This window comes from Scyliorhinus canicula, chromosome 1 (genome assembly GCF_902713615.1).
Source record: "Scyliorhinus canicula chromosome 1, sScyCan1.1, whole genome shotgun sequence".
Lineage (NCBI taxonomy): Eukaryota > Metazoa > Chordata > Chondrichthyes > Carcharhiniformes > Scyliorhinidae > Scyliorhinus > Scyliorhinus canicula.
This window is the reverse complement of record NC_052146.1, coordinates 245,112,990-245,140,028: the sequence shown is the minus strand read 5'-3', so window position 1 is coordinate 245,140,028 and position 27,039 is coordinate 245,112,990.

The following is a 27,039-nucleotide window of genomic DNA, read 5'->3' as shown; positions in this document are numbered from 1 at the left end:
GGAACCTGATGCTGCTGTCAAGACAACGGAGAATTGCAATTTAGTGTGTAATCGGTGCCCATTGCGATTTTGGCGTCAGAACCAATTCTCCGCCCAATCCTGTTTCCCGATTCCGGCATCAAACATCGGAGAATCCTGCCCATGGAGCACACAAAACTTGTGTGCAAATATTGTGAGCTAAATAGGGCTGGTCCTCCACTTGATAGTAGGTAGGATTTGGTTACTGTTTCACTTCTGTGTTAAAATTATTGTACAAGGAACCAAAGGATTTTGAAATTAGTAAAGCAGACACCTTGTTGGCCTTTGCCTTTATAGATTATCCATGACTTCACTCAAGTGGCTATTATTCAGAAATGACAACCAACAGGATTTTACATGAACAGGCAAGAGCTCATCTCAACTTGAGCAGGGGAAGAAGAGAAAATGTTGTCACAGGAAAGTACAAGGATTCCACACTGGGCCCAAGAAAGCATTCCTGCTCCTCCAGGCCTCTTTTCTGGCTCCTCTGCCACCTCCTGCCAAGCTGTCCAGCAGGGGTGAAAGGGGCGGGATTCTCCCGTACCCGGCGGGACGGAGTGGCATGAACCACTCCGGCGTCGGGCCGTCCCAAAGGTGCGGCATCCTCCGCACCTTCAGGGGCTAGGCCAGCGCTGAAGTGGTTTACGCCCCGCTGGCCGGCGTGGAAGGCCTTTGGAGCCACGCCAACTGAGGCCAAAGGGACTCCGCCGGCCGACGCGGGTCCATGCATGGCGGGAGCATCAGCAGTTGCTGATGCCATCCCCGCACATGCACAGGGCGGGGGTTCACCTTCGCGCCGGCCATCGCAGAAGACTATACGGTCGGCGCGTAGGAAAAGAGTGCCCCCACGGCACAGGCGCGCCTGGAATCAGTGGGCCCCAATCACAGGCCAGGCCACCGTGGGGGCACCCCCGAGGCCAGATCGCCCTGCGTCCCCGCCCCAGGACCCCGGAGCTGGTCCACGCCGCCAGGTCCGGCTGGTAAGGGACCTAGTCCAGTTTACGCTGGTGGGACCTGCATAGAATGAGCAGGACTTCGGCCAATCACGGGTCGGAGAATTGCCGGGGGGGGGGGGGGGGGGCGCTGTGAGCGGCCGCCAACCGGCACGGTGCGATTCCCACCCCCTCTGTATCTCTAGCACCAGGGAATTCGGCAGCCGGCGGGGGCGGGATTCATGCCGCCCCCCGGCGATTCTCCCACCCGGCGGGGGGTCGGAGAATCCCGCCCAAGATCTGTACCAAGTCTGAGTAAAAGGTGTTGCAGTGGGATTAACCCCATTGGCTTGTGACATTTACATTTCAATTAGAGCCCTGGCTACCTATAACAGACTTAGAAAATTAACAAAGATAATGCCCATTACTGTCACGGATTTGGTCACTGTCTGTGTGGAGTCTGCACGTTCTCCCCGTGTGTGCATGGGTTTCCTCCGGGTGCTACGGTTTCCTCCCACAGTCCAAAGATGTGCAGGTAGGTGGATTGGCCATGATAAATTGCCCTTAGTGTCCAAAATTGCCCTTAGTGTTGGGTGGGATTACTGAGTTATGGGGATAGAGTGGAGGTGTGGGGTTGGGTTGTGTTGCTCGGTGTGCTTTTACTTAATTGCTCTGTTTTAAAAACCTTTGCTCTAGAGTCACCAGATATCTTTCTGATACCACCACGAGGTTCAAAGCCAAGTGCTGATCAATAACTCAATACACCAGTTAGTAAGTTTCAAATCAAAACACATTTATTATATACACAGTCAATCACTACTCATACATAAAACTCTACTTACTAGACTATCACTATAACTAAAGGCCTATACTTAGCTTTCAAATGGCCCACCAGGTCAGAGGAACAATGGCCTTTGTCCGATTCTGAATCTGCTGGTTTCAAGCTGGTATGGAATAGTAGCTAGGAGCGCCTATCTCATAGCATGCGTTGACTGGAGACTTACTTAGTTGGTGCAGCTGCTAGGCAGGTCTCTCCTTGCTGAGAGTCACGGTCAAGAGTTCTTTGAGAGCTGCCAAGAGAGCGAACTGAACTTGGGGACTCTACCTTTTAGTCCCCAGGGGTTTCGTGCCCTTGTGGGCGGTCCCCGGACTTGGTCCCAATTAATTGGACCATGTCCCAATCGGTTCTATCAATTTCTCCAATACTGGGGTTGTTCCCTGATCGCTGGGCGGTTCCTATGTGTCCGTTGGCCTTCCTTTGTCCTGGCTCCCGCTGGCGCCGGGGAGTCTGGTTTGGTCCTGATTGCTTCAATGTTTCTAATTGTTCCTGGGGATTGCTCATTAGTATGTAGATGGCTATTGGTTTCGGTTCTGTCTGGGTTCTGCACGTCTTAATACACAGGAAACCTTGCACCTGCTTGTTTCCCTGTGGCTGGCCGATTTTCCCAGCATTCTTTGCGGGCTTCCATTTTGGAATCGGGAAGTGGCCACCCCAGGTAGCTACAGTAGGGTGCTCTTTCCAAGAGCCGGTGCAGACTCGATATGCCGAATGGCCTCCTTCTGCACTGTAAATTCTATGAATGCCCAATTCCAGTATTTAAAAAAAGCTTTTATGGAGGAAGCCTCAATGGTTTCTCACCAGGAATCAGGGTTGGGACCTGAAGGTGCCCAAAAGTGCTTTCCCCGTTTTGATTTCCCTTGTGGCACATTGTTACTTGTCTTGTCCTCACAAGGAATGTTAAGGTCTTCACACCATTGGGCTTCCGACTCCTCTCAAGGGTCATGGCTGTTGTGTATTGTACTTGTAAGATCCAAGAATGGAAATGCTGAAGCATGTGGGTTGAACACAATAATCAACAGAGGTTCATTAGATGGCTGTGAATTGTACAAAGACCTGGGGCAGAATTCTCCATTTGAGAGACAGAGTGCGGACACTGGCATTTAACCCCAAATGCAACGCTGGTCCCGCAGCAATTCAGGACATGTTATTGAGCTAACACTGGCGGCACATGGAAATAGTGTATGCTGGCACTTGAAACGATGGGGTCGGGTTTCAAATGGAGAGTCTGACAATCAGGAGCTGCACAGAAGCACTCCTCTCCCCACACACCCTCAGCCCAGCCAAGAAGATGGCATTGGTTGTGTTGGAGCATGCCTATGACATTGATGGGTCGGCTTGGGCCAGAGGGTATCGTTGGGGGTGAGGGGCTTGGGGAAGCACCCATACGACGCATGGTGCTAAGGTCACAGTGAGCAGTTAGCGCTATGCACAGCCACATGACTGCCTTGCAGGCGGCAGCAATGATGGTCCATGCCTGGCCACCCTGACCCCTCAGCCAATCACCTGGCCGCCGCCCCCCCAACTATTCCCCCCTCACCCCCCCCTCCCCCAACCCCCCGGCCTTGACTGATGCTCCCTGGCCAGCAGCACACTATAGCGATATTGGACACTGTTCGCACACACTCTCTCTCCCTCAGCAACCACAGCTTCTGGTTCCTGATTTTCAATACCACAAATGAACCTTGCCATTGGTAATTCCGCCTGGCGGAGGTGGAGCATCGCTGGAGGCCGGGATAATGCCAATCGGGCCCAATGATGATATACCAATGGCCTATATTGTACAATTTGCATGCCCACTCCAGCGTGCAGCGTGGAATGCATTCACACCACTGTCAAGGCTCCAGAGCATGGCATTCTGTTCGGCGTCTGACACCGGTCTCAAATTTCGGCCAATTCTCTGTTCAATTCTCCTCCCTTGATCTCGACTGAGGCAAAGCCCGTGAAGAACCAATAACTTCATAGAGTCATAGAATTTCCAGTGCAGAAGGAGGCTATTCGGCCCTTCAAATCTACATCGGCCCCTGAAAGAACACCCTACCTAAGCCCAGACCTCCATCCTATCCCCGTAACCCAGCAACCCTACTTAACTTTAGACACTATGGGAAAATTTAGTGTGACCAATCCACCTAACCAGCACATCTTTGGACTGTGGGAGGAAACTGGAGCACCCGGAGGAAACCCACGCAGACACGGGGAGAACGTGCAGACTCCGCATAGACAGTGACCCAAGCCGGGAATCAAACCCAGGTCCCTGGCGCTGTGAAGCGACAGTGCTAACTGCCATAGGTGCCAAGTGATTAAACTCTTAATGTGACATAACATAAAGATACAACCGCAAAAATAACTCACATGTATAACAATGGAGCCCTCCTAAACCTCCTCCCAGCCATTTGCCAGGGATCATTCCTTTGTTGCCAGTGCCTGGCAGGGGTCTCCAGCCACGTGACATCCTGATCCCTCTCGTCTGCCACCAATGGATTTCCAGCAATTAAAATCTCCTGGGCCTCATATTGCCGATGACAGCATTGTTTCTGACCCATCCCTTCGCCCACCTGAGCAACTGCTGCCTTGAGTTAACTCAGAGTGCCAGTGTTGAAGGTGCTAAGCAGCTCAGTGAAAAATGTAATGATATCATTCACATGATAAATCTTGTGAGAAACAAGAGTATCTTGAAAAGCCCTCCAGCAGATAAGAGCATTGCAGTGAACTACTCTGAGGAACATGAATGTTGTGTCAAATTCCTGTGATTAAAAAGCAGCATCAGGGCAAATACAAGTGAGAAGTGAAAGCCTGGCTGTGAATTTTCAAGTAAGTATGAGCAGGATGGTAAATCTCTGTGTATAATGAGAAAGTGACAATGAATTGCTGTGAGAATTGAGTGCCATGCTGAATCAATAGAAGAAATTGCAGGTACACAGCAAGAAACAAGAACTTTGGGGTGAAGTCTTGTGATTAATGTAGGTATTATAGTAAGTTGCTATGAGGACTGTGAAAAGGCAATGCTGTGGTGAATTACCATTATGAAGAAAAAGCATTACAGCAATTCACTGCAAGAAATGAGTAACACAGTTATTTGCTCTGAGAAATCAATGCAATTTGAGTGTATTTGGTGGCATATGACCAGAGGCAGTTATGACTGGGGCAGAAGGCTCGATGGCTGAACAGAAGTTCAAAAGGGGCAAGAGCAAATGGGCAACCCATTTGACATCCCATTCGATTTTCTTTGCCATTTACTTAAATTAAGAAGAAACTCGTCTGTCTGTAAACTGGACCACCAGTTTGTTATTGCCTGTTTTGCACCATCGTCCAAGACCAGATTAGTGCACCCCACCACACCACCACCCTTCCCCCCGTCCGTTTCCCACAAAATAGAACCCCATGGCTAGAAAGAGAGCAGAAACTCTTGCAGAATAAATTGTAGATTCGCTGTGGCCAAACCCTGCTTCAGTGTCTGATAGATAAATCTTTCTTTCAACTTCTGAATTCACAGGACATCATAACTCTGATGTTTAGTACGGCCGACTTGGATTAAAGCAAAATATTGTGGTGCAACTACAAAGGTTTCAGGCTGCAAACTTTGGCTCCGTAGCTCCTGTGGTCTCTCTGGGAACTGGTTAACTTAAGAACAGCTGGGGGTGTTGCTTTTTCCCATTTCTTGTGGGGTCCATGCAATCACCATGTTGTGAAGGACTGTACAATGGGCGACCTTTGCCTGTGCTGGAAGCATGCAGAGTGAGAAGACTGTGAAATGAGTCAGTGCCCAACACTGATTTTGAGCGTGACCTGCTACTTTGGACCACAATGTTTCTGTAAATTCCCTCTCTTAAACATGCATAGCTGAACATGCGCTCAGAGTCTAGCGATCTATAAAGACGTCATTCAGCTGCCGGCTAGTAAAGAACATGAATAGTGCCGAAAAGAGAGACATGTTGTCGAAATTTTTCATTTTGCACTAATCAAGCAAGAAGGCCAAATTTCCAATGATCACAACATTCTTGTTACTCCAGGAGAAAAGGATGCTGATTAGTTGCCAAGTTGTTTCTGATTGAGCAAGGTGCAGCCACTGAGAAAGCAATAGGAAACTACAGGCTCCTCAATCTCCCAGATCATTTGAAAAAAGCACAAGGTTTGAACATTTCTTTTCACTGAATCACAGAATAATACAGTGCAGAAGAGGCCCTTCGGCCTATCAAGTATGCACTGATGCATGAAAGACACCTGACCTGCCTACCTAATCCAATTTGCCAGCACTTTGCCCATTGCCTTGAATGTAATTTTTTTTAAATTTAGAGTACCCTATTATTTTTTTTCCAATTAAGGGACAATTTAGCGTGGCCAATCCACCTAGTCTGCACATCTTTGGGTTGTGGGGGCGAAACCCACGCAGTCACGGGGAGAACGTGCAAACTCCACACAGACAGTGACCCAGAGCCTTGATCGAACCTCGGACCTCGGGGCCATGAGGTAGCAGGGCTAACCCACTGCCAGCCTTGAATGTTATGACATGCTAACTGCTCATCCAGGTACTTTCTAAAGTATGTGGAGCAACCTGCCTCGATCACCCTCCCAGGAAGTGCATTCCAGAACCTCAAGACCTCTGGGTAAAAATGTTTTTCCTCAAAACCCCCTAAACCTTCTGCCCTCACCTTGAACTTTTGTCCCCTCGTGCTGACCCGTCAACTAAGGGAATCAGCTGATCCCTATCCACCTTGTTCATGCCCCTCATAATCTTGTAAACCCCGATCAGGTCACCCCTCGGTCTTCTCTGCTCCAGCGAAAACAACCCAAGCCTATCCAACCTCTCTTCGTAACTTAAATGTTCCATCCCAGGCAACATCCTGGTGAATGACCCCTACACCCCCTCCAGTGTAATCACATCCTTCCTACAATGTGGCAACCAGAATTGCACACAGTACTCCAGCTGTGGCCTTACCAAAGTTCCAACATGACTTCTCTGCTTTTAAAATCAATGCCTCCATTGATAAAGGCAAGTGTCCCAAAAGCCTTTTGCATCACTCTATTAATCTGTCCTTCTGCCTTCAGAGATCTATGGATAAGCACGCCAAGGTCCCTTTGTTCCTCGGAACTTCCCAGTGTCAGGCCATTCATTGGATACTTCCTTATCAAATTACTCCTTTTTTTTGTCTGCAGAGAATGTGTCCCTGTGTATGAATGTATGTTGCATTTGTTATGAATGCTACACTTACCTTGTTGGAGAGTGAGTTCAGGAATTCCAAGTCCTATCAGACTTTGTGGGTTCCATGTGTGTGCAGACTGGGAGCTGGCTGCCTTCGTGCAGTTTAACATTTTGAGTTCTTTGGCTCACCTGTGCAGAAAGGAAAACCGGCACAAAAACCTGGGACAGATGACTGCGAGAGGCAGCATTGACGAAATGTGTCCCGAGCATAGGACAGGGAGAGGGGATAGAGCAAGGTCCCAAAAGAAGAGTCCCAGACAGGGGACAGGGACAGGAAAGGGCCCTAGTTAAGTTAAGAGTAGAAAAAGTGTTGCAGTTAGTAGAATTTAATGAAGAGGGTTCAGGAGAAGCTCAGGTAATCGAAAATGACAGCAGAAGACTCGTGACTCCGTGCTGCATGCCGGTGAAGTGAAGGTAACCTTTGGTGTGGTGATTGTGATGATATGCAGAGCAATCATGTGATAGACAAGACCTCCAACCAACAGGTCAACCCGTGACACTCCACTCCCACTTCAGGGTGTCTGGGGATAATCTTTGTAGTGGATAGTCACAATTTGTAGAAGCTCTTAGACAGTTAATAATAGTTTCTTATGATTATCTAACCCACATTATTGTTTAACAATAAACATTTAACTAGTCACAGGTGGCAAGGTGGTGCGGTGGTTATCATTGCTGCCTATGGCGCTGATGACCCGGTTTCAACCCTGGCTTTGGGTCACTGTCCGTGTGGAGTTTGCACATTCGCCAAGTGTCTGCGTGGGTTTCACCCCCACAACCCCAAAGATGTGAATGGCAGGTGGATTGACCACTCTAAATTGGTCCTTAATTGGAAAAAATAATAATTGGGTCGTCTAAATTTGTAAAATAAAGAAAAAAAAATTGAACTAGTCACAAACTAGGCATTCTCTGGTGCACTTATTCTGACCGCCCAAGCACTAAAACGTAACAGTGGTGTTCTGCTTAATGCGGCGGAAAAGCTAAGGTTGTGCTTGTGAGCTTGTGCTTAAGGGCAGATTGGGAATCTAGGGGAACGGGATCTAAGGCGGTGACATTGAGCCTGGCAGTGGCATGCATAACCAGCATTCGCATGCATTTCAATGTGATTTGCAGGTTGGACACTTCACGCCTTTCTGGATGTTCTTCTCCTTGCTGTCGGATTTCTCATGGCTGTGAATTACTGCAAGTACTTACAAACAGGCTCTGGGTGCCGTGGCGGTGTAGGGAGAGAGGGAGGCTAAAAAAAACACTGAAAAACTGTTAAAACTGTCGGGCTAGCTGGGAGTTGGCTACCCGGGTAGTGACTTGGTGCTGGTCCGGTGATTCAGGGTGTCACCCTCGGGATTGGGGTGGCCTGGCTCAGACCTCCATTGCTGCGGTATGTCTTTTAAGTGCACCCTTTGGTGCTACGTCCAGGCTCTTGGCTGCTCACCTTACTCAGTGCTGCTCAGCAGTGACAGCTGATATCAATTTAAAATACTCAACAATATTCAAAGTAGCGCTTTACCTGAATCCCGAGTGAATTAGTTGGCGGAGCAGTTGGACACATAAGCTGTCTGTTCTCCAACATTCAATTCTTCAACAACTGGAGAAACATTGAAGGGGTTCTCTCAGTACTTTCCTCTAATTTCTCTGATGTTCTGAATGGAAACTGGGACAGTTCCACCTTCCTAAACCAGAGTACATTAGTCCTCAGGAGCAATGGGTGTTTGATTGACTCTTCCCCTTAGATGTGTCTTTATTATTCTCTATTATTTATTGATTAAAATGGTTTTCTTATTCACACTGTGAGCCAGTATAGATAGGGTTATCATATTCTAAAATATACCCTCAATATCTTTCCTGTTTACCTCCAATTGTTTTTATTTCTACAGAAAGTACTTTAAACTTTTGAGTGAAAAATTGAAAATTTTAAGTCTATTTTTCTAATTTGCTGAAGTAAGACTTAAGAATGACTCCTGAATAGATTAGGAGAAATAATATCATCATAAAACCTTTTAACGTTCCTTTGAAAGTGACTTTGAAGCTTTTTCTTATCTTTGCTTTGTGTGAAGAGAACTTGAAAGTCCCTGGTGTTATTTTATGCGAGTCACAGATGTGGTCTGTTTAACACCTGTTAAAACCAAAGCTGTCAGCAAGTGCTGGCCAATTTTGAGGGCCAATATGGTTTAAGGGTTCTGGAATAAAATGGTTACACTAGAATATATAGAACCCCCAGAATCATAGAATTCCTATGAGCAGAAGGAGGCCATCGGCCCATTGAGTCTGCACCGACCCTCTGAAAGAGCATTCTATCTAGGCCCACTCCCCTGCCCTATCCCTGTAATCCCACCTAATCTGCACAATTTTGGACACTAAGGGGCAATTTCGCATTGGACTTTGGGAGAAACTGGAGCGCCCAGAGGAAACCCACACAGATACACATGCAGAATGTGCAGAATCGACACAGTCACCCGAGGCCGGAATTGAACACAGGTCCTTTGTGCTCTGAGGCAGAAGTGTTTCTTCGAACAGTATGTTGGGAGACCGACCAGGGAGCAGGCTACTCTGGATTTGGTATTGTGCATTGAGGAGGGATTAATTAATGACCTCATACTTAAGGATCTTCTAGGGAGTAGTGACCATAGTATGGTAGAATTTAAAATTCAATTTGGGGATGAGAAAGTGGAATCACACGCTAGCGTTCTGAAATTAAACAAAGGAAATTACATAGGCACAAGGACATATTTGAGCTGAGTAGTGTGAGCAGGAAGGCTAAAAGGTAGGACAGATGGAGCAGCAGGGTGGTGCAGTGGGCTAGCCCTGCTGCCTCACGGCCCCGAGGTCCCAGGTTCGATCCCAGCTCTGGGTCACTGTCCGTGTGGAGTAAAAAACTACAGCGCTGGATTTTCCATTTCCCGCGCCAATTTTGTAATCGGCGATCGGGCAGAGAATCCCTTTTTACGGCGGAATCGGGGACGGCGCCTGTTTTATGCATGTTTTGCATGCTCCACCCCCTCTGAAACTGCATCATCGCGGCATGCACAGCACGCTATTAGGACGGCCTCAGGGCACTATCTGGCAGGTCGGTTCCGCGCACGGCTGCCGTCATGTTGTATGGCGCGACCGCTGCAGGTCATCGCCATGCACTTGCGCGGGCAGGGACCATTCTACGGCCATTTATAATGTGGAGGCCCGGAGTTTTATGTGGCGCGGCTGCTAGCCCCACACTGGTCGCAGCATCGGTGTGTGGAGGCAGCCAATATTTTCCACGTAAAACGCCGCATATCCTCCACAAATAGCCTCAGAATCGGAGAATCTGGCTGAAGGTATATCATATTGCAAAGGCCAGTGGCATGCTGGAAGATGGGAAACTTTCAAACATAAACAAATGGATAATAAAAAGTAATAAAAAGAGCTGAGGTAAATTATAAGACCATAAGACCAGAAGACATAGGAGCAAAATTAGGCCACTGGGCCATCGAGTCTGCCCCGCCATTCAATCATGGTTGATATGTTTCTCATCCCCATTCTCCTGCCTTCTCCCCATAACCGCTAATCCCCTTATTAATCAAGAACCTATCCATCTCTGTCTTAAAGACACTCAGTGATTTGGCCTCCACAGCCTTCTGCGACAAAGAGTTACACTGATTCACCACTCTCTGGCTGAAGAAATTCTTCCTAATCTCTTTTTTAAAGGATTGTCTTTTAGTCTGAGGTTGTGTCCTCTGCTTCTAGTTTTTCCCACAAGTGGAAACATCCTCTTCACGTCCACTCTATCCAGGCCTCGCAGTATCCTGTAAGTTTCAAGAAGAATCCCCCTCATCCTTCTAAACTCCGAGTACAGGCCCAGAGTCCTCAACCGTTCCTCATATGACAAGCTGTTCATTCCAGGGCTCATTCATGTGAACCTCCTCTGGATCCTTTCCAAGGCCAGCACATCCTTCCTTAGATACAGGGTCTGACTGAACCTGCACATTAACCTTAAGTGAATCGTGAACAAGGACTCCCAAGTCCCTTTTGATTTCTTAAGGATTTCCTAATTTCTCCTTCCAAAGTGCATAACCTCACATTTTTTCACATTGTATTCCATCTGCCACTCCTTTGCCAACTCTCGTAGCCTGTCCAAGTCCTTTTGCAGCCCGCCTGCTTCCTCAATACTACCTGTCCCTCTCCAGATCTTTGTATCATCTGCAAACTTAGCAACAGTGCCTCCAGTTCCTTCTTCCAGATCATTAATGTATATTATGGAAGGTAGCCGGGGGAGGGGTGGGGGGTTGGGGGGGGGGCTGCAGGTTCGTTATGGGGGTTTGTTCTCATGGTTTTATGCTTATTTCTTTTTCTTGTTAATTTATTGTTTTTGTATTGGAGGGGAGGGGTTACTGTTTTTCTCTGTTGTGATAAAATTAGTTGTTGAAAACTTGAATAAAAATTATTCCCAAAAAAAAGGAAGGACAAAGCCGCAAGCGACAGTCTGATGGCAAGCTAAGGTCCAAAACCAAATTGTAAATAAATGCCTACAAACATGTGCCTCGGCCATATTGGGGAATGTAAAATATGTGTGCCGGTTAAAGGGGGTGGCCACAGTTGTTATTATGAAGATGCTTACCTGTAAATATACATGTTAATTTTTGCGTGTTTTTTCTAATAATTTGTAATTTGTTGTATATAAAATATGAAAACTCAATAAAAAACATTTCCAAAAAAAATAAAATAAATTAATGTATATTATGAAAGAAAACAAGCGCAAAGTATAAAAAAGGATAGCAATAGCTTCTATAAGTATATAAAAGGGAAGATAGTCGCTAAACTGAAATTGGTCCCTTGGAAAATGAAACCAGAGAGTTAATAATGGGGAATGCAGAAATGGCAAAGATGCTGAGTCAATGCCTTTCCTCAGTTTTCACGGTCGAGGACACTAGTGCAATTCCTATAGGAACGGGCAATTCAGAGGTAATAGAAAGGGAGGTACTTGGAACAATCAACGTCAATAGGGAAACAGTACTCAACAAACTATTAGGATTGAGGGCAGACAATGATACCCTACATCCGAGGATGTTGAAGGAAGTGGCAGCGGAGTTAGTGGATTCATTGGTTATAATATTTGAAAATTCCCTGGGCACGGAAAAGATTCCAGTGGATTGGAAAAATGCTAATGTAACACCGTTGTTCAAGAAGGGAGGGAGGTAGAATGTGGGTAATTACGACCAGTTAATTTAACATCTGTTGTTGAGAAATCGTTGCAATCAATTATCAAGTAATATCAGGACATTATGAAAGTCAAAAAGCTATCCATCAGAGTCAGCATGGTTTTATGAAGGCAAATCATGTTTGACTAATTTTCAAGAGTTCTTCAAAGATGTAACAAGTAAAGAAGATAATGGGGATCCAGTAGATATAATTTATTCTGGGGCTGGTTTAGCACAGTGGGTTAAGACAGCTGGCTTGTAATGCAGAACAAGAACAACAGCGCGGGTTCATATTCCCGTTCCACCCGAACAGGCGCCGGAATGTGATGACAAGGAGCTTTTCACGTAACTTCATTGAAGTCTACTTGTGACAATAAGCAATTTTTATTATTATCATCTGGACTTCCAGAAGGTGTTTGATAAGGTGCCACACAGAAGGTTAATTCACAAGGTTAGATCACATGGGATTGGGAGTAATTTATTAGCCTGGATAGAAGATTGGCTCACAGAAGGCAGAGAGTCTGGATAAATGGGTCTTTTTCTGGATGGTCAGATGTAACTAGTGGGGTGCTACAGGGTTCAGTCCTTGGGCTCCAGCTATTTACAATCTATATAAATGACTTGGATACAAGGATGGAAGGTTCTATAGTCAAATTTGCAGATGACACAAAAATAGGTGGAACAGTAAGTTGTAATGAGGAAATAAGAACCTTACAAATGGATATAGATACGTTAGGAAAGTGGGCCAATGGGCAGCACGGTGGCCTAGTGGTTAGCACAACCGCCTCACGGCGCTGAGGTCCCAGGTTCGATCCCGGCTCTGGGTCATTGTCCGTGTGGAGTTTGCACATTCTCCCCGTGTCTGCGTGGGTTTCGCCCCCACAATCCAAAAAAAAAAAAATGTGCAGAGTAGGTGGATTGGCCACGCTAAATTGCCCCCTTAATTGGAAAAAATAATTGGGTAATCTAAATTTTAAAAAAAAGGAAAGTGGGCCAAAATGTGGCAGATGGAGTTTAACATGGATAAGTGTGAGGTCATGCATTTGGTCTGAAAAATGGGAATGCAACTTATTATCTAAATGGGGAGTGACTGCGAAGGGATCTGGGGGTCCTTGTTCATGAGTCACAAAAAATAGCATGTATGTACAGCAGATAATAAAGAAAGCAAATGGAATGTTGGCATTTATACATGAAGGAATAGAGTATAAAGGCAAGGAAGTGTTGTTGCAACTATACTCCACACCTGGAGTATTGTGCACAGGTTTGGTCCCCTTATTTGAAGAAAGATGTAGTGGCATTGGAGGTTGTTCAGACAAGGTTGCTTCCAGAGATGAGGGTTTTGTTGTATGAAGAGAGATTTAACAGTTTAGGCCTATACTCTCTAGAATTTAGAAGAATGAGCGGAGATCAAATAGAAGTACACAAGATGATAAAAGGTATGGATAAAGCAGACATGGAGTGGATGCTTCCTCTTATGGGGCATTCTAGAATGAGAGGATAAGGGGTAGCAAATTTAAAATAGAGTTGAGGAGAAACTATTTCTCTCAAAGGGTTGAGAATCTGTAGAATTCGCTACTCCAGAATGTGGTGGATGCTGGGACAGTGAGTAAATTTAAGGAGGAGTTAGACAGATTTTTAATTGGTAACAAGTTGAAGAGTTATGGAGAATGGGCAGGACGGTGGAGTTAAGACCAGGTGAGATCAGCCATGATCGAATGGTGGAGCAGAGTCGATAGGCCACATGGCCTAATTATGCTCCTATATCTTATGAACTAATGAACGTATAAACTAACCAACGTGTCACCCTCATGTCCACTTTATCAATTCTAAAATATAATACCCTAAATACGATAGGAATTCTATCTATTCATACAAATCCTTCACACCACAACCAACTTCCTTTGTGCTAGATATCACTCAAACCAGTGGAGCGTTTCTCCCCCCCAATTGTTATTCATTTCAGTTTTGCTCAGGCTTCTTGATGCCACACTCACTCAAATGTGGCATTGATGTCAAGGACAGTTACTCTCACATTACCTCTGGTGTCCCAAAGACCACGCTATATGTCAATGGATCAAAATGGGCCTGGTCACCTGTAGAAATGGTAATACAAGTGGGCTAATGTAAAACACACTGCCTCTGTATGTTTGCTGAAGGTAAATTACAACATTTAATAACTTGTAGGGATTTATTGTCTTGTACTCACATGAAGCTTTTTGTTTTTGTTTTTATAATATTCACAAGTCCATCATTTAATCTGCCTGGATCAGTTTTATTCATTCGTCTCCTGTCTTTAAAGATCATAAATATATCTCCTCTCAGTATTCTTTTCTCCAATGAGAAGAAGTTCAGTTATTTTCTATCAATTTTACTCTCAAGAAACACACTGGGAAGTGTTGAGCAATAAAAATGTCTTATAGCACCAGAAATTTGTCTTGGAAAGAAATGTCATAATAGAATATAGCAGTAAAATAAACCCTTGCTGTTTTTCCCAGTGAGTTATCAGAGTCCTATGGGGAATCCCCGAGTTAATTAAAAACATGGTGAGAAATCAGGAGAAATATGAACGGGTAATGATGAATGGCCTGGAGAAAGTAATAACTTCATTGTTAATGCTTTTGAATAATTAATCCACCATCTAAAACAATTAACAAAATAATTATAGTATAGCAAATCCTGGGAAGAAATGATACCACCTTTGAGTCCCCCTGTGAGTCCCTTTGGAAAAGGGCCAGTCTGCATCTGAAATCTGTGGGTCAGTGGACACATCGATGGATAATTTGTTTCTGAATGCAGAAGGTAAATTTCTTCAACATTGTAGAATATTCAGATCGCATTTCATTCCACACCATAACCATTGCACACTGGAGACTTTCCTCCAGGTTAATATCATCAAAGCAGCACACTCTGTCACCATTCCCATGCCCCGCAATACCCCCAATGCCACTCTCCCCACCTCACCACCTTCCCTCAGCCTGACCCCTGTTGACCATGATCTATATTTCAGGGCCAGGATATTTTCTGTACTCTGAACAGAGAGACCAGCACTGCAATGAAGGTCACTGCTAAAGGGAACTGAGGTGCCCTGATGATTTCCAAAGCGTTGCACTTGACTTCTCTAAACGAACCCTCACAAGAGATCTGCTGGCATTAGGAAGGCAGAGGAGAGGAAGTCAAGGCCAAAATCCAGGTCCTTTCCTTCCTTCGACATTTGTTCCAGTTTATGTACTGCCCCGGCATTTGGGGTTGGTGGTACTGATGAGAGCAGGAGGGAAATCAAGCCATGACAGGCTGCTATTATTTAATTGTGACTGTTAAGAGAGCAAGGTGCAAACATCCTAGCTGATGGAAGACAGGAGAGGAAGGTCTTCTTGATGCAATATTGCCATCATAGCCTTTCCATTTCAATTTCTATGCCACAAGGCACAGGGCGAGGTGAGGATGGATAATTTGGAAGAGAAGAATCCAGGTTAAACATGATGAATTATGTTATATTTCTATACCAACAACTTGACAGCTATATACTAATCATAATCTGATTTTCATAAATCTGAAAGGACATACCAAGAGAAAAAAGTGCTTTGATGAAGTGAATTTTATTGCAAAGAAGCCAACATTGTATGTGAATTGTAATGAGTATAAGTGTAAACATCAGTAAAAGGTCACTTTTCGAAGATCTGTTGCTGTTGCCTAAGCAACAGTATGTGTTATTGAGGTACAGACTGGTAAGCAGAACATTTCTGAGTTTGTTGGTGTCCATTAATCTTGCACTTGTTACTATTGCTAACAAGATCTGATCAGAGTTCCATTATTGTCACCATTTTGTCGGCTTAAACTTTCTCAAATCCTCCCTTTTTAAATCCATTTTCCTCCCCATGCCAAACAGGAGATACAAAAGATACAAAAGTCTGAGAACACGCATGAACAGACTCAAAAATAGCTTCTTCCCCGCTGTTACCAGACTCCTAAAGGACCCTCTTACGGACTGACCTGATTAACACTGCATAGCAGTATGCTTCACCCAAAGCCGATGTTTATGTTGTTGCATTGTGTACCTTGTGTTGCCCTATTATGTACTTTCTTTTATTTTCATGTACTTAATGATCTGTTGAGCTGCTCACAGAAAAATACTTTTCACTGTACCTCGGTACACGCGACAATAAACAACATCCAATCCAATGTTATGTTTATAAGTCCAAAGGATATCAACGTTGGGGTGTGGAACATCATGCTTGGCAATCAAGATCAGTGTCAAATCCAAAAATGCATCAGGATTTTATCTGTTTGATAATTGCTGTTAAATTATTGATGCACTCCTTGCACATTTACAATTTCATAATTACAAAAAAAGTGAATTTTCATTCTGTGACTTATTCCCAGCCCGTGGTACCATTTATTGAACGCTTGTAGAAACTTGAGCTGATTAGAAAGTATCAACATGGGTTTTCAAAAGGTAGGTGCAGTCTATCAACATTTATACAGTGCCTTAAAATTGGAAAATGTCCCAAAGTGATTCACACCAACATTATCAAAGTCACAAATTGCATCTTATGAAACTGTGACAAAGATAAACTATCCCTCTTCATTTTCTCAACCTGTCTGCAGCCTTTGACACAGCTGACTGCAGCATCCTCCTCTAGCACCTCTTGGGATTGCTCTCACCTGATTCCATTCTTATAATCTTTTCTTATCGTCACAAGTAGGCTTACATTAACACTGCAATGAAGTCGTGCAGTCCCGGTGTGAACCACTCCGGTGTCGGGCCGCCCGGAAGGTGCGGAATCTTCCACACCTTCAGTGGCTAAGCCGGTGCTGGTGGGGTTAGCTGAAGGGCCTCCGCCGGCCGGCGCTACTTGGCGCATGCGCGGGAGTGCCAGCATGTGCTGGCGTCATCCCAGCACATGCACAGGGAGGTTCATCTCCGCAACGGCCACGGCGGAGGTCCACAGCAGCCAATGTGAGGGAAAAGTGCATCGGGGCCAGATCCCCCTGCGACCCCCACCCCACCCCCCCCCCCCCCCCCCCCCCCCCCCCCCACCCCAAGGACCCCGGCGGCCGCCCGTAGAGCCAGGTCCCTCCGGTAAGTACCAGGTATAATTTATGCCGGTGGGACCGGCCTAAAGCGGGCGGCCACTCGGCCCATTATGGGCCGGAGAATCGCCGGGGGGGGGGCGTACTGTCAGCGGCCGCCGACCAGCGCGATTCCCGCCCCCGTGAAAACCCCAGCACCGGAGAATTCGGCAGCCGGCAGGGGTGGGATTCACATTGCCCCCCCGGTGAATCTCCGGCCCGCGATGGGCCAAAGTCCCACCGCTGTCAGGCCTCTCCCGCCGACGTGGTTTAAACCACCTCGGTGCCGGTGGGAGCAGGCGGCGCGAGTGGGCCCTGGGGCCCTCAGAGGGACGCGGGACAATCGGACCCCGGGGGGTGCCCCCGCGGTGGCCTGGCCCGCGATCGGGGCCCACCGAAGGGCACTCTTTTTCTTCCGCCGCCGCAAAGGCCTCCACCATGGCGGAGGCGGAAGAGACCCCCTCCACCACGCAACCGCCGGTGGTGACGCAGCGGCCGCTGACGCTTTGGCACATGCGCGAACTCATGCCAACCGGCGAAGGCCTTTCGGCCAGCCCTGACGCTGATTGGCATAACGCCAAAGGCCGTTGGCGCCAGTCGGCGGAGCGGGAGCGACTCCGGCGCGGGCCTAGCCCCTGAAGGTGTGGAGAATTCCGCATCTTTGGGGAGGACCGATGCCGGAGTGGTTGGCGCCACTCCGCTACACCGGGACCCCCCCCGCCCCGCTAGGTAGGGGAGAATTTCGTCCCTTATACCAGGGGCTGTACACCTCGGAGACCCCAACAGGGGACTCAGGGATGAAGCAGTTCCTTGATGGACTGGACATGCCAGTTGTGAGGGAAACAGGAAACGGGTCTGGAAGCACCACTAGAACTGGGGGAAGTCGTGGAGTATGTTAGCTCCATGCAAGCAGGCAAGACCAGACGGTTTCCTGGCAGACTTCCACAAAAGATTTGTGACAGTACTGGCCCCGCACCTGCGGGAGATATTCAGAGACTTGCTGGCGAGGGGCATACTGCCGCCTATGCTAGCACAAGCCTCTGTCCCGCTTCTACCTGAAAAAGACAAAGGCTCAACAGAATACGGTTCCTACAGACCTACCTCACTGCTAAACGAAGACGCCAAAATACAGGCCAAGGTCCGAGCCAAAGGCTGGAGGACTGCATATCTCAGGTGGTAGCAGAAGACCAGCCGGGCTTTATCAAGACAGATAACTTCGAACATCAGGTGGCTGCTGAATGTGATCATGACCCCGTCCGGGGAGAGAACACCTCAGGAATTGTCTCCCTGGGCACTGAAAAGGCTTTCTACAGAGTCAAATGGAAGCACCCCATAGAGGTACTGGAGCGGTTAGGACTTGGAACAGGGTTCACCACCTGGGTAAAACTCTTACATAATGCCCCCGAGGCAAGCGTACGGTCAAACACCATCAGCTCTGAGTACTTCCAGCTGCACAAGGCAGGGATGTCCGTTATACCCGTTGCTGTTTCCTCTAGCGGTCGAGCCACTAGCAATCACGCTCAGGGCGGCAAATATTGGAAGGGGATCCAGAGAGGAGGCAGGGAGCACAAAGTCCCACTCTATACAGGTGAACTGCTACTCTACATCTCGGACCCGCGAAGCAGCATGCAAGGAATCATAGCGCTCTTGAAAAAGTCAGACAACAAACTTAACCTGAGCAAAAGCAAGATCTTCCTGGCAATCCCGCAAGGAGGAGGGGCATAGCTGAAGGTGCTGCCGTTTTAAGCAGGCCCAACACATATTCCGATACCTGGGGATCCAAATTGCTCATGACTGGATAGGGATCCACTATGGACCCTGACCAGCTTGATGGAGGAAGTTAAAAAGGACCTGCAGATATGGAACACTCTCCCCCTCTCCCTGGTGGGGAGGGTACGGATCATCAAAATGGTTCCTCTTCCTGTTTAGATCCATCCCGATCTACATCCCAAAGGCTTTTTTCAACTTACTGGACAAACTGATTATGGTGTTTGTATGGGAGGGGGAAAGAATGCAAGGATTCCAAAGAGAGTACTGCAGAGAATGAGATCCATGGGGAGTCTAGACCTCTCAAACCTGCAACATTACCACTGGGCAGCGACCGCAGAGAGAGTAAAGGGGTGGATAAAGGAGCCAGAAGCTGAGTGGGTTCTCATGGAGGATGACTCCTGCAGAGGGACCTCCCTCTGGGTCCTAGCCATGGTGGCACTCCCATCCCCACCTAATAAATATTCAACAATCCCAGTGGTGGCAGCAACGCTCAAGTCATGGAACCAACTGCGACAGCATTTCAGGCTATCTGAGATGTCCGATAAAGCCCCCATCTGCAACAACCACAGGTTCACGCCTCCTTCAAACGGTGGAGACAGGACGAAGGGAAGCTGATCGTTAGGGAATTTTACACCAACAACAGATTAACTGTGCTCGAAGAGCTGACAAAGATTCCAGCTCTGGGGGGTAACGAACTTAGGTACCAACAATTCAAAAAACTTTCAACAAAAAGAAACAAGGACGTACCCACGGCCACCATGGCAGTCAGTGCTTGAGGACCTGCTGGATGCGAGCATATTAGAGAAAGGGAACTGTGTTGACATGTACGGACGACTGCAAAGGAGGGGCCAACAGCCAACTGGGTTAAACAAGGGAGAAGTGAGAGGAAGACTTGGGATTTGAAATAGGGTGGGGACTCTGGAGAGAAGCACTGCACAGGGTCAACTACACCTCCCCATGCGCAAGGCTAAACCTAATGCAGCTAAATATGGTACATGGAGCACATTTAACCAGGTCCCGAATGAGCAGGTTCTTCCCGGAGGTGGAGAACAGATGCAAATGGTGCCAAGGAGGCCCGGCCAACCATGTCCACATGTTCTGGTCTTGCCTCAGACTTGTTGGGTGCTGGACAGCCTTCTTTGAGGCAATGTCCAAAGTGGTGAGGATAAGGGTGGGGTCATGCCTGAGAGTGGCAGTCTTCGGGGTATCGGAACAGCCAGATCTCTTCACAGGGGGAGGGCCACGCCCTTGCCTTTGCCTCCCTAATTGCCTGTCAGAGAATCCTGCTCAGATGGCGTCAGCAGCACACCCAAAGCTGCAGAGTGGTTGTCCGACCTATCAAAATTTTTCCAAATGGAGAAAATTAAATTTGCCAACCGAGGGTCGGAAGAAGGTTTCCACAAAATGTGGGAGCCATTCAGTCAGTTGTTCCAAGACCTGTTTGTAGCCAAGGACAAGGAAGCCAAAAATCGGGAGAGTGCAGCCACGGCACAATAAGGAAGGGGGGGGGGAGGGGTCAGAGGAACAAGGAACTCAGCCAAGTCCAACAAAGGAACCAGGAGACACAAGCTGGCTGGGTGGAGGGGGTTGCAGGGGCAACAACAACCAGAACCAAAGGAAAGAAAAGCAAAGGGAAAAAAACAAAGGGACCACAATCACCACGGCGAACGCTGTAAGGAAGGAATAAAAGAAATGGAAGGGGAAACTGATGTATTTATGTAAATAGTCAAAATTGATCTTGGTGTTAATAGTTCTAGTTTGACTTCTTATATATTCTCTTGTTTAACTCCCACTGTTTGTTTATATTTATATTTGATTTGTATGCCAAAAAACTCAATAAAAAACACTTTTTAAAAAAAATTGTTTTATCATGCTCCTGCAACTTGAGATTTTGTTTTAAATTGATGGTGCTATATGCAATTGGGTTGTTGTATTTGTTCAGGGACTGCATAAATCTCGCAAATCAGCAACCTATTTATGCTCCACCAATTTTCTTTTCCAATATGCATCGGGTATTGTGTCAAAAGGGCTGCCCACGCATTATTGTCCAATTTATGCAATTGCCCAGGATCAATATGCTGATTTATATGCTGGTTCAATGCAGAGCGACTTCTGGTGCGACATGTTCGAGTTGGTCGAGCTTCTGGGAGTTCCAATCGGGACCTGCTCTTTTGTTTAAATTTAAGCCTCATTTTTTGGGTGATACGTACCCAAGAATGCCAGAGACGAGCAGAATAGGTTCCCCTTATGCCGATCCCATGCCCGAACGAAATGGAAGAGAGACCAGGAAGCTTGACGTTGATCTGCTCTCAACAGACCTGGGAGCCTCGTGGAACGCCTCGGCATCTAAGATGACGACTGCAGAGCTACAGTTTCTTGCGGTATTGCTGGCCAGTCCTGGCGGTTTTGCCGATGGGGCACATGGGCCAGTCCCATCTGTACCCAGGCCCAGTGCATGGCAGCGGGTGGCAACCACCTCTCCACCTCGGAGTACAGTGGGGCCCGCCTCTCCTCCACTGCGTCCAGTTGAGTCTTCAATTCCGCATCGGTGAAATGCGGTACCGCTCTCCTTGCTGCCATCTTGTTGACTGGGATGAGTGTGTGTGCGGAGTGGAGTGCTTATATGTGGCTGCAGGATGTCAGCCTCTTGAGTGTCAATCCCGACTTCAAAGAATCAGGCACCATTTTTCACTGGAATCAGTTGTATTCCATGTGGCTCCGGTGCTGGCCCATGAACGGTTAATGAATTGCTCTGGGAAGGGCGGCCAGGGTGAGTAGGCAGCACTGTGGCACTGGCATTAACCCTCGTCCAACACAGCTGTAACCCCACCCATCACACCCCCTAACCCGGAGGGTGACCGATCCACCATCCTGCACCACCTGCCAGCACCCATACCTGCTGCCATGACCCGGTGCCCTGGTCACGAAGGCCACCAGCTCCCCACCCCCTGTGCTGCATCTGTTCGAACATCTAACACTGCGCATTTTCCGCCTCCCCCCACCCCCCCCCACCGCGGGAGACATTGGCCCACAAGCACCAGGGGGGGGGAGAAAACCAGGAGGGAGGGACCACCGGATATGTGAGCCCTCACCGCAGCTCATCACGGGGCATTGAACCTGACTGGTGCGCCCGGAGAGGTGGTGGTCACCAAAGTAGAGGTGGGCATTGAGCGAGCAATTGAGACCCTGCTGGGTTGTGCTTCCCCATGGCATGTGTGTTACCACCCCACACTCCCACCCACCACCAATCCTTCAGTGGCATTGCCCATGTGCTGCCCGACAATGCACAGGCTGAGAGGGAGGTGGCGCAGTCACTGGTTGATGTGGTACAGACCCAGAAAGTGGTGGCACAGTTGCCTCGGTGCCAGAGCGAGATGGTCCACTCCCTGTGCTCCATGGCAGCGAGTCTCGAGACCCTGGTCGGGGCGGATGTGGGCCTCCAGGATTGGCAGTGTCAGGTGGTGGGGAACCTCAGGAGATAGCTCCATTGACAGCGGCGGGAGCAGAGAATCAGACCACCACGAACGGACGCTGCCTCCCACTGCCGAGACACACGTGGTTGGGAGGCAGGAGTATCCCGCCCTATATTTCTGGACTGGATAGGTTGCAACGTTTTGACTGAGTACCTTTACGTCAGCAATGGGAAAGTTACTTGTGGCCATAATTAGAGGTAAAACAAAATCTTTAGGCTGAGGTGGAATGATTGGCGATAAACCGACATTGATTTTTAAGAGTAAATCTTATTTAAGAGTAAATAGATAGATTTTCTTTTGTAGATCAACTGTGAACACAAGGGTAAAGTCCATAACTTAAGACGCACTCCCAAAAATAATTGATGAAGTGTCGTATAAAAAATTGTTTGTGAATATCAGGCCCAGGGCAGAAAGGAAAAGCGAATTACCTTTCTTGTAGTCAGAAAGTTGTCATCAATAACTGTGGTCCAGCATGGGACCAGTTACTAGTGATACCCTAAAGGGATCAGAGTTATTGAATTGAGACTAAAGTGAGTAGTGTACTAGGGTGTATTGTTTTTCCCGGGACCCACTTATACCAACCAACCGACACTGGGGGCCCACACCGGTCAGCCATCGTGACAAACACCACATTTGCTTACCTTAATGTGAAAGGGTAGCTTGCTTGATCCTTGAATCAGGTGCTATCAGGGCAGCAGGGTAGCATGGTGGTTAGCATAAATGCTTCACAGCTCCAGGGTCCCAGGTTCGATTCCCGGCTGGGTCACTGTCTGTGTGGTCTGCACGTCCTCCCCCTGTGTGCGTGGGTTTCCTCCGGGTGCTCCGGTTTCCTCCCACAGTCCAAAGATGTGTGGGTTAGGTGGATTGGCCATGCTAAATTGCCCGTAGTGTCCTAATAAAAGTAAGGTTAAGGGGGGGGTTGTTGGGTTACGGGTATAGGGTGGATACGTGGGTTTGAGTAGGGTGATCATGGCTCGGCACAACATTGAGGGCTGAAGGGCCTGTTCTGTGCTGTACTGTTCTATGTTCTATGTTCTAGGTGCTAAGGAGGAGAGGACAATGCACATATCAGGTACAGATTTCAGCCTTTGTGCCATCTTCACCTTTACGAAAATGGAAAATCCTACTTTGCACTTGTAGGTTGTCATGAAGAGCAATAGCAATGAAATGCATGTTTTACTCAGCACTGGGAGATGCAACACCAGAATGCTGACAGTCTCATGGGCCTTTTTTTCATTAAATCATTTATTCCATTACGGGATTTGGATGTCGCTGGTTAGGCCAGCATTTATTGCCCATCCCTAGTTGCCCTTCAGAAGGTGGTCGTGAGTTACTTTCTTGAATCACTGCAGTCCTTCAGGTGTAGGTACACCCACCATGCTGATAGGGAGGGAGTTCCAGGTCTTTGTCCCAGTGACAGCGAAGGAATGGCGATATATACCCAAGTCAGGGCGGTGAGTGACTTGGAGGGAAACCTCCAGGTGGTGGGGTTCCCAGGTATCTGCTGCTCTTGTCCTTCTAGATGGTAGTAGTCGTGGGTTTGGAAGATGCTGACGAAGGAATTTTGGTAACTTACTACAGTTCATCTTGTAGATGGCACACAAGGCTGCCATTGTTCATCGGTGATGGAGGGTTTGAATGTTTGTGGAAGGAGAAGCAATCAAGCGGGCTGCTTTGTCCTATGGTGTTCAGCTTCTTGAGTGTTGTTGATGCTGCACCCATCCAGGCAAGTGGAGAGTATTCCATTCCACTCCTGACTTGTGCCTTGTAGATGGTTGACAGGCTTTGGGGGGGGGTCAGGAAGTGAGTTACGCACTGTAGGATCCTAGCCTTTGACCTGCCCTGGTAGTCATAGTATTAATATGGATAGTCCAGTTCAGTTTCTGATCCATGGTAAACCCCAGGATGGTGATCGTGGGAGATTCAGTGATGGTAATGTAATTGAATGTCAAGGAGCGCTGGTTAGATCCTCTCTTGTGGGAGATGGTTATTGCCTGGTTATTACTTGTGTGGCGCAAATGTAACTTGCCACTTGTCAGCCGAAGCCTGGATATTGTCCAGTATTGCTGCATTTGGACACGGACTGCTTCATTATATGAGGAGTTGCGAATGGTGCTGAACATTGTGCAGTCATTCGCAGACATCCTCACATCTGACCTTATGATGGAAGGCAGGTCATTGATGAAGCAGCTGAAGATGGTTGGGTCTAGGACACTACCCTGAGGAATTCTTGAGTGATGTCCTGGAGCTGAGATGATTGACCTCCAACCACCACCACCATTTTCCTTTTTTGCCAGGTATGACTCCAGCAGAGTGGTTTCCTCCTGATTCCCATTAAATCCAGTGTAGTTAGGGCTCCTTGATGCCATACTGGTTGAAATGCTGCCTTGATATCAAAGGCAGTCACTCTCACCTCACCTCTGGCATTCAGCACTTTTGTCCATGTTTGAACCAAGGCTGTAATGAGTGGCTCTAGTGGAATCCAAACTGAGCATCGTGAGCAGGTTATTGCCGAATAATTGCCGTTTGATAGCAATGTTGATGACTCCTTCCATCACTTTGCTGATGATGGAGAGTAGGCTGACAGGGTGGTACTTGGCTGGGTTGAATTTGTGCTGTTTCTTGTGTGCAGGACACACCTGAGCAATTTTACATATTGCTGGGTAGATGCCAGTGTTGTAGCTGTACTGGAATATCTTCGCTAAGGGTGCGGCAAGTTCTGGAGCACAAGTCTTCAGTACTATTGCTGGAATATTATCAGACCTTTGCAGCATCCAGTGCCTTCAGCCATTTCTTGATATCACATGGAGTGAATCGAATTGGCTGAAGTGTTATGGGCCAGGGTTTAGAGAACACCCAAGTATATCCTGGAGTTCACCTGACCTACAACTTTTAATAGATTTTGGTTATGAGGAGCACAAGGACCCACTTTCCAGGTAATATGCAACAGAGATCTTAAGTATTTTTAAACAAAACAATGTTTCTTCTATGAATCCAGTTAACATTTTATAAACACACAGTAAACATCTTATCAACTACCAACACAAATACCCCCCAAAGATACAGTACTCCATAGATAACCCTCAGTAACTTTCCTAACTACATCCATAAGCCAAACACCTTTTTTTCCAAACAATAGGTTTGCATTCCTTACAGAAACAGGTATTACTTCAAAATTATTATGTGATCTGTAGACATTCTTTAGCATGCAGAGAGACTAAAATACACCTCCTTGGTTTGAATGCCTTGTGTGCACCCCAACTGAAAACCAAAAGTAAAACTCAGAGCCACAAACAGCCTCCAGCTCAAAACGAAGTAAAAGGCAGAGCCAGAGCCCAGCTCCATCCACTCAATGACATCACTAGAGCTAATTGAGAAGACATACATCTTAAAGTGACATTCTCATGACAGAAGGCTGACATCTGTGATGCTGGGAACTTCTGGAGGAGTCCGAGATGAATTATCCACTCGGCACTTCTATCTGAAGATTGTTGTGAATGCCTTAGCTTTGTCTTTTGCACATATGTTCTGGGCTCCTCCATCATTGAGGATGGGGATATTTGTCGAGCCTCCTCCTCCAGTAAGTTGTTTAATAGTCCACCACCATTCACGGCCTAATGTGGCAGGACTGCAGAGCTTAGATCTGATGCATTGGTTGGGAAATGGCTTAGCTCTGTCTATACTTACTGCTTATGCTGTTTGGCACACAAGTAGTCCTGTGTTGTAGCTTCCCCAGGTTGACACCTCATTTTTGGTATGTCTGGTGTTGCTCCTGGCATGTTCTCCTGCACACTTCATTGAAGCAGGGTTGATCCCCTGTCTTGGTGGTAACGGTAGAGTGGGGGATATGCCGGGCCATGAGGTTGAAGATTATGGTTGAATAAAATTCTGCTGCTGCTGATTGCCCACAGTGCCTCATGGATGCCAAGTCTTGATTTTTGGTGTGTTTTTAAAAAAATATTTTTTATTCTCCTCCTTTTTCACATTTTCTCCCAAATTTGAATCCAACAATAAAGGCATTTTTGGTCGTTTTTAAGGTCGTATTACAGATCAGCTACAGCTAGAGTAGCCTTTCAATTTGGAGGCAGCTCTAATTTAATAACTGACTCTGGGGCCTCAACCTCAAAAATAATTTTTCCCCCATCAGTTCTCTTTCAAAATCTGAAACTTCTCCTCTCATTTGTCAGTACTTCTCATCATATAACACACATGGGCCGTCATTCTCCGAAATCCCGGCCAAGTATTGATGCCGACGTCAAAACCAGCGTGAGCGACGCCGGCGTCAACGGGCCTCCAGGTCCTAGCATTCACCCCTTCTTCAGGGGTTAGTATGGCGCAAGAATGCTGTCCGCTCGAACGTCAGCGCGACATGGCCAGCGCGGGTCTGCGCAAGCATGCCACGGCGCGGAGTCGGGAACCCACGCACATTCACGGACCCGCGCCGTCCCCCGGGTAATTTGGCGGATACCTACAGGGACCCGGTGGGGAGGAACATAGGTCCCCCCTGGAATTTGCCCACCCACTGATCGGTAGGACCCAATCACAGGCATGGCCACAGTGGAGGCTCTCCCCC